The 12,438-nt window shown below is 36.4% G+C and overlaps 1 pseudogene; it reads left to right on the forward strand.

Moving 5' to 3' along the window:
- Positions 1 to 1,259: 1,259 nt before the first annotated feature.
- On the forward strand, positions 1,260 to 2,114 carry LOC124078178 (ADP/ATP translocase 2-like; annotated as a pseudogene).
- The last annotated feature ends 10,324 nt before the right edge of the window (positions 2,115 to 12,438 follow it).

The following is a 12,438-nucleotide window of genomic DNA, read 5'->3' on the forward strand; positions in this document are numbered from 1 at the left end:
ACATACATTTTATAATAATAGTTGACAGAATATTAAAAATAACTCTTTGGAAGATGCAAAAAAATAATTAAGAAATTTGACAAATAATGATGAAATATATTCAAGTTTCTATATTTTTATTAAATTCTTATTAGTGCATTATAGTTACAGATAATAGCAGGTTTCATTGTGACATAGTCACAAATGCATATAATATAATTTGCTTTATTTCAATCCCTTGTTACTTTTCCTTCCACCAATCTGCTGATTTTCCTTTTATTTATTTGCAGAAAAAAAAATCAACAAAATTACTGTGTGTGTGTATGAATATATCACAATGAGTCCTAATTTATGCTTAATTATCATGCACCAATTAAAGTTTTGTATACTTTTGAAAATAATTATATTGCTTTAAATTATTTAAATTGGTCCCATCAACAGAATATGAACTGTATTAAATTATGATTATAATAATTAAATATCAGTGTTTCTATTGAAGTGAAATGAAGAAAAAATACATTTATGTAATAATATAAACTTTAAAAAATAAATTTATGTAATATCATAGTAACCTGTGAATTATGTTTATTTGTAGTTTGTTACACATTAAAATCTTATCAAATAACCAAGGGATAGTTTTGGTTCTCTGATATTTTTTAAACTTTCAGTTTATAAAATGATAGCTAATTCAGGTTTATTTATTATAAAAGGTACATTTGTCAAAGTATAAGGATAAATATAATTTAACTAATAATATATGAGCTCGATTTATGGAATTTAAATATTTAAATGTTTAGTGGTTAAATATTTAATATGAAATTTTAAATATTTAATTATGGTATGTGAGTCTCATTGGGCCTCTAGTTCTATAAATATTGGTGGTAGTATTGCTTCTAATTCCAAAATAAAATAGAATATTGGCTGGTCATTTAAAATTAAAGGGTCATCATTAATTTCCATAAGTATGATATTAGTATCATATAATAAAATATTCTTTTATAGATATACTTACAGAATTATTTAGCAACTGAAAAGTGACAGTATTAGAAATTAAAAGGTGACCCCAAAACATCACTGAATTTTCTTGTTTTTATTATCTTCACGGAATTCTACATGTAAGAAGAGGAGCATATATGTAAATCAAGGCTTGGCAAAAGTCTATTTCATTTGATCAACAATTTTGTCTTCATCATTGTCTCAAAATATATTTTGAACTGAGAGTCAAAGCCGGTTCCTAGTCCAGTTCTGTCCCTCAGTTGCCCGCCTCCTCTTCTTCCAACATGACAGATGCCGCTGTGTCCTTTGTCAGGGACTTCCTGGCTGCTCTAAGACCAGGGTTGCGCCTGTGGAGCGGGTCAAGCTGCCTCTGCAGGTACAGCATGCCGCCAAGTACATCACCACGGATAAGCAGTACCAGGGCATTATAGACGGCATGGTTCCTATCCCCAACAAGCAGGGAGTCCTGTCCTTCTGCCGTGGTAACCTGGGCAATGTCATCAGATACTTCTCCACCCAGGCTCCCAAGTTTGCCTTCAAAGATAAATACAAGCAGATCTTCCTGGGTGGCGTGGAGAAGAGGGTCGCTTCTGGAGCTACTTTGCAGGGAAAAGTAGATGAAATCAATACATACCCTTGTGTTTTGTGTGTCCTCTTCATTTTGCCCTAACCCATCCAGGAGCTGGTGTGGTGAAATCCAGAGCTAAAAGAGAATTCAAAGGCCTCCGTGACTGGAACTGCCTGGTTAAGATCTACAAATCTAATGGGATTAAGACTTTAATGCGTCCGTGCAGGGTAGTATCATCTACCAAGCTGCCTACTTTGGTATGTACAGCACTGTAAAGGGAATGCTTCCAGACCCCGGAAGACTCACATCTTAATCAGCTGGATGATTGCACAGCCTGTCACTGCGTTGCTGGGTTGACTTCCTATCCATTTGATACTGTTCACCGTGGCATGATGATACAGTCAGGGCTCAAAGGAACGGACATTATATACAGGCAAGACTGACTGCTAGACAAAGATTGCTCCTGATGAAGGAGGCAAAGATTTTTTCAAGGGTGCAAGGTTCAGTGTTCTCCAATGTCCAATGGGTGATGCTTTTGTACTTGTATGATGAAATCAAGACGTTCATATAAGTTATTTCCTATGTTTCTCCGACCTGTGAACAGCATGTTGCATTATATAATATATCTTGAGCATTCTGGACAGACTCTTGGCTGTTTATCAATGCCAAGTATTTCCTGGATGAAAATAGGAAGCAATAATATTCATCTGACCAGTTTTCTCTTAAATCCATTTCCATGATGATGATGATAATAATGATGGGACTCAATTCTATTTTTTTATTTCATCACTTCTGATAAATAACAAATTTGAAGAAATAAAAATATCTAAAAACAAAACAAAAAAATTATTGAGGCATTACAGCTCAGGGGTTAAAACCATATGTTATTTTAAAATGAGTCTGATCTGAGTTTGACAGTTTTCTTTCTAACTTTTTTAAAAAATAATTACTGTTTGTTAATTGTATAGGTTAACTTATCCCTAATGCTCCTAGCATATCTCATAACATTGCCTTCTTAACCTCAGTTCTTTCAGCAAAACTCTGTAAAAATTCCCAGGAATATTTCTCTTCTAAAAACATCACAAAGAATTGGGACAAATTTAGTTAGTAATCTACATGAACAGTAACCACTGGGATCTTGAATAATAATAATAATTAGTGTACACTAATTAATAATTATTATTATTATTTACATCCTTAATCTTTTTTCTTTTATTTTTAAATTTATTCTAATTTGTTACATATGACAGCAGAATGTATTTCAATCCATATCACACATATATCGCACAATTTTTCTTATTTCTGGTTGTGCACAACGTAGTCACACCATTCATGTCTTCATACATGTACTTAGAGTAATGATGTCCATCTCATTCCACTGCCTTTCCTACCCTCATGCCCTCTCTCTTCCCCTCCCTCCCCTTTGCCCTATCAATTTCACGGTTTTTTCTAACTTTTTGATATGAGGCAAGTTATTTAGCCAACTAAAAGTCTCAATTTCCTGATTTTAGAAATGACAGTAATACTACTAACACTGGTCTCATAGCTTTAGAGTGAGGATTAAACAAAAAAAAAAACGTATTTTGCTTAGCACAATAATTGACTGAGAACAAGCACTCAATAAGATGATAGCTACTTAATAGGGTCAGCCAGCATTAGTTCTGGGTTATAAGAAGATTATTTTGATATGAAAATAGTCTCTTTATTTATGAAAATAGATGATTGATAATTTTTACAAAGTCCTTTTTTCTCCCTGATATTCAGTTAATTGTAGCTGTAGTTTAAAGTCCACCTTGTCTGTTTTTCTACCATTCGTTCCTTAAGGGAAAGTGGACAATTCTGGTTTGGAGATAATGAAGCTGAGAAATTTTCAGATTCTTTCCTTGGATGTTTGTGATAAAACATCATTGTCCTTTTGAGCTGGGATGGGCTGGTAGTGAGAGAAAAGAAGGGAAGAATATTAAAAACCAAAGAAAGAAAATACTGATCACATAAAAACAATAGACAATTGGAGAAAGTGTTCTAATTTTTAAAGTCAAGTCTTAAAACTACATAATGTAAGTCATTTTTAGTATTAGAGATAAGAATAGAAAATATATAAGATATCATGGGAAAACTGAAGGTCAGAGAGAATTAAAAGATAATGTAAAAACTAGTAGGTTTTTGTTGCTCATCCTCTGGAGATTTCCCCCTTCTGGTACCACTGAGTCAGATTATTAGATTTGTGTGTGTGTGTGTGTGTGTATTTAGAGTATATCTGTGATATATATAGCAATTAATCAATAGGAAAATAGGCCTTATGATTTTTCTGTAGTGTGACACAATATCACATAAATGAAAAGCATTCCAATTACTAAGAAAAATTACAGTGGGTTAAGCTGCTCATTTTGAATGTCCATTGGGTGAGACTCCTGGATCTTAATGTACACATCACTGTACTCAGAGCTCTGGGATTGCTAGAAAAATATTCAAATATGTTCAGCATACTCTAGAAAATGAATATTGTGTGGGTTGTGTGCCCTTGGTTTTTCTGACTTGAAACCTTGAGTACTTTCAGCTCTTTTCTCTTAGCTTCATGTTCTAATACATGTAAGATCCTTGCATCATACCTGTTGTTTCTTCACAGTTTCCCATGAAAACTGTAGCCTATTTTTTCCCATAGTGACAGAGTTTGCAGCCCCCAATTCCATATGGTATAAGAGAGCAGCAAATGCTATGAAATAAGAAAGCAAGATAATATGTGTTACTGTGCAGACAAGATGCCAGATGCCCGTGAGACAGGGTGAATTCTGATGCAAGATTCTGTTGTTTGTTCTCTGAGGGTGAGGGTACCAGAGACAGGTTTGAAATCTTGTTTAAAGTTGACCTCCTACAGCAGGTTTTCAGGTTAACAAGTAGAAGACAATCATCTTAAGTAAGTAATAAGTAGCTTTTCCCTCTGGGAATGGGGGCTGTAAAGAAGCAATTCCCACAGCAATTTATAGGGAGAAATATATCAGGGGAGCTAAGGAATTACTCCTGAGACCCATTAAATTTGAGCATGATGACATCTGTTCCAGTGATATATAGCTTATGTGCCATGCATGTATTTTTGCTTTAGATGATCATTGACTTTGTGTGCTTCAAATACAAATTCATCTTCATGATATAGGAAAAGGCAAAAGAGAACCTTTGGCAAATGTTCTTTCGTTAAAAAAGTGAATTATTCCTAGACAGATTGTCAGCAGTCAGCCACATAGGCATGGGGGTAGAGTGACAAGAGGTTTCCTGTATGGAAGTTTGTAACTCAAAAAAAAAAAAAAAAAGAGAGAGAGAGAGAGAAAGAGAGAAAAAAATAAAGCAATTAAATAAAGGAATGCAGAGACAGAGAACATATTCACCATGTTAAAGGATTTCTTCATTGGGATGCTGAGGGCTAAGAAACCATGTTCTGTTCTTATTGAAATGCAAGGGAAGACACAGACTCCACCAAATGGGAAGAATCTGGTTAATGTGCTGAGAGGAAGACTTACCATGACAACCTTCCTGTGATGGGCAAAGATGCAGCTTGATGTGTCTGCAAAGACGTTGTCATCTCATGTCTGGCCGAGGGAAAACAAGAATGAGTGGGACACAAAGTTGCTCTCTTCAAGTAGTGGGCCACTTTGTGTTAACTGACTTAATTCTCACATTCATATCTGCCTTTCACAGACAAGAAAATTGAGAGTTTGGAACTTCACTAGAATATACTGCTAGCCTTCATAGTAAGATATAAATATTTGGTCCAATCTAATGGGAAAGGCTTGTTTAGAATAGAAATTAAGGCTTAAAAAAACACACATGATTTATTATTTTGTGGACCAGAAAAGAGAAGTCCTGGGTTGTAGCTCTATTTTATCATTTATTAGCTATATGCCCTTGGGCAAGTACGTTAAACTCTCTGTACCTCAGTTTCATTATCTATAAAGTGTGAAAAATAATACCAGCTTCCATACCTCATAAAGCTTTAGAAGGAGAAAATGCGACAAAGTATGTAAAATTGATTTGAAACTGTGAGTGTTATGCAAATATGTGCTTTTGTTTTTGTTATTATTTTGGAATGATAACTGGCAGAAAGATACACAATAACCTGAGAATGATGCAATAAAAAGGTTATTTTTATGCTTATATGAATTAAAATTATTCAGAAACATGATTTTAAAGATCAAAGGAGAAAGAAATTTGCCTTTGAAATGAAAATGAAAATTAAACACACTTAAGAGCTCAACGTAATAAGATAACATATGGGCTTGAGGCATAGGTGTCCCCTGAAAATTCTGAGGGCTTTTTATTCCTTCAATTAAAGAAAAGAAAGAAAAGAAAGCTTGTAAACAAGACAAGATGTGGGTATCTACGGCACAAAGAAATCCCTTACTAGACAAGTACACAAGTTTATTATTAGTGTGTAGTCTTTGGACTCTCTAAAATGAATATAATATTTTTGTTTACAGAATTGTGAACCCACTCACCCATATTATTATCAGGTCCCCATGCTCCCAAAAGAAAATAATTTCAATTAAGAAACTTTTGTCTTCCTTGGGATCAAAGAAAGTATAATGAAGGAATGAAAACTCATTTAATTCCTATCGCAGATTTTTTTATATGTTAAATTTGAAATAAAATTTGAGTTCCAGTTATATGATTTCTTGCTTTTTAAAATATTAAGTCTTTCCCTTAGATTTCCAGTACTGGGAAAGAAATATTGACCTTTCCTCCCATTTGATTTTATCTTTGTACCCATCACTGACAATGACAAGATTTAATTCTTGGAATTTACTGGATAAAGTTTCATGGTTGTTTTTGTCTTCGGCCGGTTTTAAAATTAGATATTTCACTTCTATGGATTAAAGGAATTTTCAATATTGGATAGCAAAGAGAAGGTCTGCTGTTGTCATAGCTGTTACAAAGGAATGAGGAATCTCTAAAATTAATTACATGAGTCATCTGATCCCGAAGGGTCAAACTCAGAGCAGTTTCTCCCTGATTATCTTTAAGATGAGATGTTAAGTATTCTCCTGCCTTTGCATTTAACTGGGCTATAATTTATACCATTGGCTCTCTTAATTTTTCAGGCCTTTAGACCCAGACTGGAATATACCATGGGCTCTCCTTGGTCTCTGCACCTTGTCCCCCAAACATTGTCCATGTGTTAAAGACTTAGTCCTCAGCTTGGTGCTATCAGGAGGTGGTGGAAATTTTAATAGGTTGGGCCTAGGAAAGAGGTCTTCTTGTCATGGAGGGCATGCTCTTAAAGGGGATAGTAGGACCTCAGCCTTTTCTTTCTCCTTCCCTTGTGTCTCAGCTGTGAGGTGAGCAGCTCTGCTCTACCAGGTTCTGTGGCCATGAGCTTCCACCACAACTTCATGGGGCCCACCAACACTGGACTGAAACATCTAAAGCTTGAGCCGAAATAGACCTTTCTTCTTTATAAATTGATCATCTCAGAATTTTTTTACACCAAAGTTGATTGACATAGTGTCCAACTGAACAACTGAAGGTCTTGAACTTCTCAGCCTGTATAATTATTGTGGGGATCAATCTCTCTCCCAACCCCCCGTCTCCTATTGGTTCTGTTTCTCTAGAAATTTCAGAAGAATATACTGATATGACAAGATTCTTGCTCAGTAATATACATCTTCAGGATGGGAGGATTTTATAAACTTACTAAGCAGGACTCTTGTTAAAACTGGGCTATTCCAGGTCTGGCAAGCACAGGGCCCAAGGTTGGGGACTAGTTCAGAAGATAGCTTAGACCACCAAAAGTTGTCTGAAGTTTGGTCAAGAAGAGATTTGTGATGGTCAAGTGTGTGTGAATGTGACTGGGCTAAGGGATGTCCAGATAAGTAGTAAAACATTATATCTATGAGATGGTCTCTAGAAGAAATTCACATTTGAATCAGTAGATTAGGTAAAGGAAATCTGTCCTTAACCATCAAAGGAAGTAGGCATCATCCAATCAATTGAAGGAACAGAATACAACAGCAGAGAAAGGGTGAGTTCTCTTATTGGGATATTCATCTTCTCCTTCCTTTTATGCTCTTGGCTTCAGATTAGGAATTTATACCCTTGGCTTCCTAGTTCTTGAGACTTCAGACTTAGACTGAATCATACCACCAGCTTTCCTGGTTCTTCAGTTTGGAAATAGTATATCATGGGACATTTTGACCTCAATAATTTCACGAGCCAATTCCCACAGTGAATTTCCTCTTCTATCAAGTCCTACTAATTCTGTTTCCCCGGAGAATCATAATACACGAGTCTTTCCCAGTTCTTCCTCTTGTTCAAGGAAAGCAGAGACATTTTTCTTTCCTTTGAACAATAGAAGTCCATTTCTCTTTCAACTGTGTTTTGTTTCTTAGGGAACAACCACACCACATGCTGTCGCTTTGTAGTAGGGTAAACTAGTTGAGAGAACTTCTAGATGTTGTGTGAAGCATATTAGTTGCCACACTGCAGAAACCCTAGTCACGAAGGTACCCATTGTTTAGTTTTGGTTTCCATACTTTTTAGATAAAAGACCACCTGAAGACCCTCAAAGGATCTTGGCAACCAGTTTAGTTTCTCTAAATCAGGAGGGCAAAGAAATATTAGAATGCTAGTGTTGGTGAGTTGTAGCCAAAAACTAGAGGAAACTGGAAGAATTAAGAATTTGGTAAGGATTGAAAAAAAAATGTACAAGGTGGTAGGAGTTAGTCCAGTTAACAGGTAGGTAACAAAAATTTCAAAGTTAATGATCTTGAGTCTGATAACTCCCAAAGGGTATGCAATAGTTTTCCATTGAAACATAAATTTTCTCTCGATAGTTATTTCCCTTTTTGATTTTTATTTACAAATTAGATTTACTCTCATTTGATTTGGCCTGATAATTTAAATTAACGTATCAAGAATTATAATGAAGGGCATAGACATTTTTAGTTTGCTTTGCTGGCAGTTTTAAAGGGAAATCTGAGATTTGACTTTTAAAAGCCTCTTAAGATCAGAAAGCCAATCAAGTATTTGCCAACAGACTTCACTGCAATACCTATTGGTTTGGGGAAATTCCTTTCTTCTCAAGATTCCCAGAGTGTCTTAATATTCCTGGGCTTTTCAGGAAGTGACTCTTTACTCGTCTGTAAGGCTGAGAACCCTGTAAATCAGGTAGCAGCTAGTTTTTCCAAGAGGGCTTTGTATTTGGTTCCATAAAATCAAACTTTTTTCCTTTTTTTTAAAAATTTTTTATTGTTGGTTGTTCAAAACATTACAAATTTCTTGATATATCATATTTCACACTTTGATTCAAGTGGGTTATGAACTCCCATTTTTACCCCATATACAGATTGCAGAATCACATCAGTTACACATCCATTGATTTACATATTGCCATACTAGTGTCTGTTGTGTTCTGCTGCCTTTCCTATCCTCTACTATCCCCCCTCCCTTCCCCTCCCCTCCCCTCTTCTCTCTCTACCCCCTCTACTGTCATTCATTTCTCCCCCTTGTATTATTTTTCCCTTTCCCCTCACTTCCTCTTGTATGTACTTTTGTATAACCCTGAGGGTCTCCTTCCTTTTCCATGCAATTTCCCTTCTCTCTCCCTTTCCCTCCCACCTCTCATCCCTGTTTAATGTTAATCTTCTTCTCCTGCTCTTCGTCCCTACTCTGTTCTTAGTTACTCTCCTTATATCAAAGAAGACATTTGTCATTTGTTTTTTAGGGATTGGCTAGCTTCACTTAGCATAATCTGCTCTAATGCCATCCATTTCCCTGCAAATTCTATGATTTTGTCATTTTTTAATGCAGAGTAATACTCCATTGTGTATAAATGCCACATTTTTTTTTTATCCATTCGTCTATTGAAGGGCATCTAGGTTGGTTCCACAGTCCTGCTATTGTGAATTGTGCTGCTATGAACATCAATGTAGCAGTGTCCCTGTAGCATGCTCTTTTTAGGTCTTTAGGGAATAGACCGAGAAGGGGAATAGCTGGGTCAAATGGTGGCTCCATTCCCAGCTTTCCAAGAAAGGTCATACCTGATTCAGATATGAAATCCCAAAGTCTTAGTTACATAATGAATTTTTCCAATTATGTCCTTTGATAAGAAGGACAGATTCTTATTGAACTTATGTAAATGAGTATATCACCATGAAAATAAGAATATAGTTATTTGCATAAATTTAGCAACAGTTTCCAATTCTAGAAGGATCAGGAAAGGAGATTAAAAATGATGCTATATTTCTATCTCCAAAAGTACAATCTATTAAATTATTGTGTTATACATAACTATGAAGGAAGAAGGGTAGCTTAAATTCAGAAAATGAAACATTGAAGCAGGTCAATGCAAGAAAACAAATTCTTTGGTTTATCTCTACTTTATATTTTTACCTGAATTATTCCTGGCAGATGGAACAAGTTAAGGATACCTACTCAATATGAGGGTTAACACATTTCACCAGTATTTATGGAGGTGATGTTTAGGGTTTTTCATTTGTGTGATTTATAATCTTATAGAGCCAGTGGGTTAGAAATTAGGTGAGATAGTGAAGGATATCAAACAACTGTCTGGTTGCATTCAAATACCATCTGAGTGGATTAAATATTCAGTTTATTTCCTATTAGCCATTTGCTCTCTTCTCAGCCTCAAATGGGTACTTGGGGACTTTCTGTGTCCTTTGAGAAACCCCCACAGAATAGGCAGCTAAAGTTTTAGCAACTATGGGGACATCAGGGTGTGACGCAGGAAAGGCAAAGTCTGGCAGAGTAGACAGAGATATGAAGGAGGCAGGGGATTGAAAGAGAATCACAAAAGATTCCAGGGAACTGATGGGAAAATCAAGTGGTAAAAAGAGGAAATAGGAGAAGAAGCAATCGGAAGAGAGCAGTCAGAGTAGGGACGAAGAGCAGGAGAAGAAGATTAACATTTAACAGGGATGAGAGGTGGGAGGGAAAGGGAGAGAGAAGGGAAATTGCATGGTAATGGAAGGAGACCCTCAGGGTTATACAGTGGAGGGGGTAGAGAGAGAGGAGGGGAGGGGAGGGGAGAGGTGGGGAGGGGGGAGGGGGGAGGATGGGAAAGGCAGCAGAACACAACAGACACTAGTATGGCAATATGTAAATTAATGGATGTGTAACTGATGTGATTCTGCAATCTGTGTATGGGGTGAAGGTGGGAGTTCATAACCCACTTGAATCAAAGTGTGGAATATGATATGTCAAGAAATTTGTAATATTTTGAACAACCCACAATAAAAAATTAAAAAAAATACCATTGATGATCCAACTTATCCTTACTAAAAGCATGCCAAGAAGAGGGGGAAGGGCCTGCACCCACCAAGGTGACAGAGCATACTGTCAGCAGAAACTCCAGGAGGAGAGAGGTTCAGTTGACTGAGATGCTCCCATATTCTTAATTAGTGGTATCCTTCAACCGGAGGGCCTGGGAACTCTCACACACAGACTCTTAAGCCCGTGGGCAGAGAACTGGAATGACATTTCAATTTCTTACAAATAAAGAGACTGAAGACTCTAATCCAGCTTCTCTCAAACAGAGAAGCTAAACTCTGAAGCAAGTTATCACAGGGAAGCCTGAGACTCTAAGGCAGTCTTTGGTTGCCTGGGAATCCAGCTGAACTTCTAACTGAAAGGCTTCACAAAGAGCCAGGAAAAAACAAACGTCTAGCCCAGGAGACTGGAGATGAATCCTCACTTGTAAGAAGGAGCTGATATTCTATATAGGAATATTCTTGCTCAAACAGGTACCTTTAAGCCTGGAGCTCTACCACTGCTTCAAAGGATATTTGTGAAATATTAAGAACCACTATCTGTCCTCACCATGTATCCACAGACCTTGAGCTCTTGTTTCAGGAGTCAGGGCAGCGGTGTACTGATTAGTCAGGAATGAAGACAACACCCTCAAAAGTGCCCACTTGGGACTCTGGGTGAGAGATCTGGTGGATCAATGGTAAAACTGATCCTAAGTTATGGCTCCACAACTGTTGGAAACATTAGTTCGAAACTTGTTTAAAATGGTAAAGAAAACTCTATTCAGGACTGTTGAGATAGGTGTTTAGACTTCCCAGAAGGGGGAAAAGATCAAGCTCAACAAGACTGTAGCCAGGCAGAAGGCTTGGGGTCAAGGGAGGCCAGTGGATTAAGATTACTAACCGGAGACATGGCAGGTAGACTGACTTAACAAGATTCTTGCTGAGTTCAGGCCAAAGGGTCAGATATCAAGAGTGGGAGGATTCTCTAACTTGGTTTACTTGCATTCTTGCAGAAACTGGGCAAACAAGAAGTAGGGACAAGTTCAGGCCTAGTCACAAGAGGATTTACAGCAGATTGACTAAAGTTTTGTCAAGGAGAAAGTTTGTCATTCTCTGAGGGCTGTTTATCTCACCAGTATTGAATGCTGCTGTATTTCAAACTCTTTTCTGCTTTGAAAATTGAAAAATGGTACCCATACTTTAATTTTTTTATTTCTTTCTTTATTAGAAATGTTAATAAAGGAAGGCTTAATTGACCATGTGGAAAATGCATTTTTCTTAGTGAGTTTTAAGCTCTCTCTACATAGAATTTTAAAGCAAAAGACTTCTAAACTGTGATGGCAATGAATCAAGTAATTCTTGTCAAACACATTCATTTAAGGAACCACTCTAAGTTTATTAAATTCTAAGTTAAGGTATCAAATATTGGAAACTCATTTGTAATGTTTGTATATTAAAATTTACTACAACCTACTCTAAGTGACACATAAAGAGAAAATTAAATACATAAGCACATAAAACATTTTAGAATTTTACATGTATATTCAAACAACACATTGAAATGGAGTTATGAACAATTCATTAAAGTAGACAATAATGGGCACATTTAAGATATTAAGATGGAAAGCACTGCACTAA

The sequence above is a fragment of the Marmota monax genome, unplaced genomic scaffold (assembly GCF_021218885.2).
Source record: "Marmota monax isolate L192 unplaced genomic scaffold, Marmota_monax_Labrador192_F-V1.1 WCK01_AAM20220418_F8-fsc00110, whole genome shotgun sequence".
NCBI classification, from domain to species: domain Eukaryota; kingdom Metazoa; phylum Chordata; class Mammalia; order Rodentia; family Sciuridae; genus Marmota; species Marmota monax.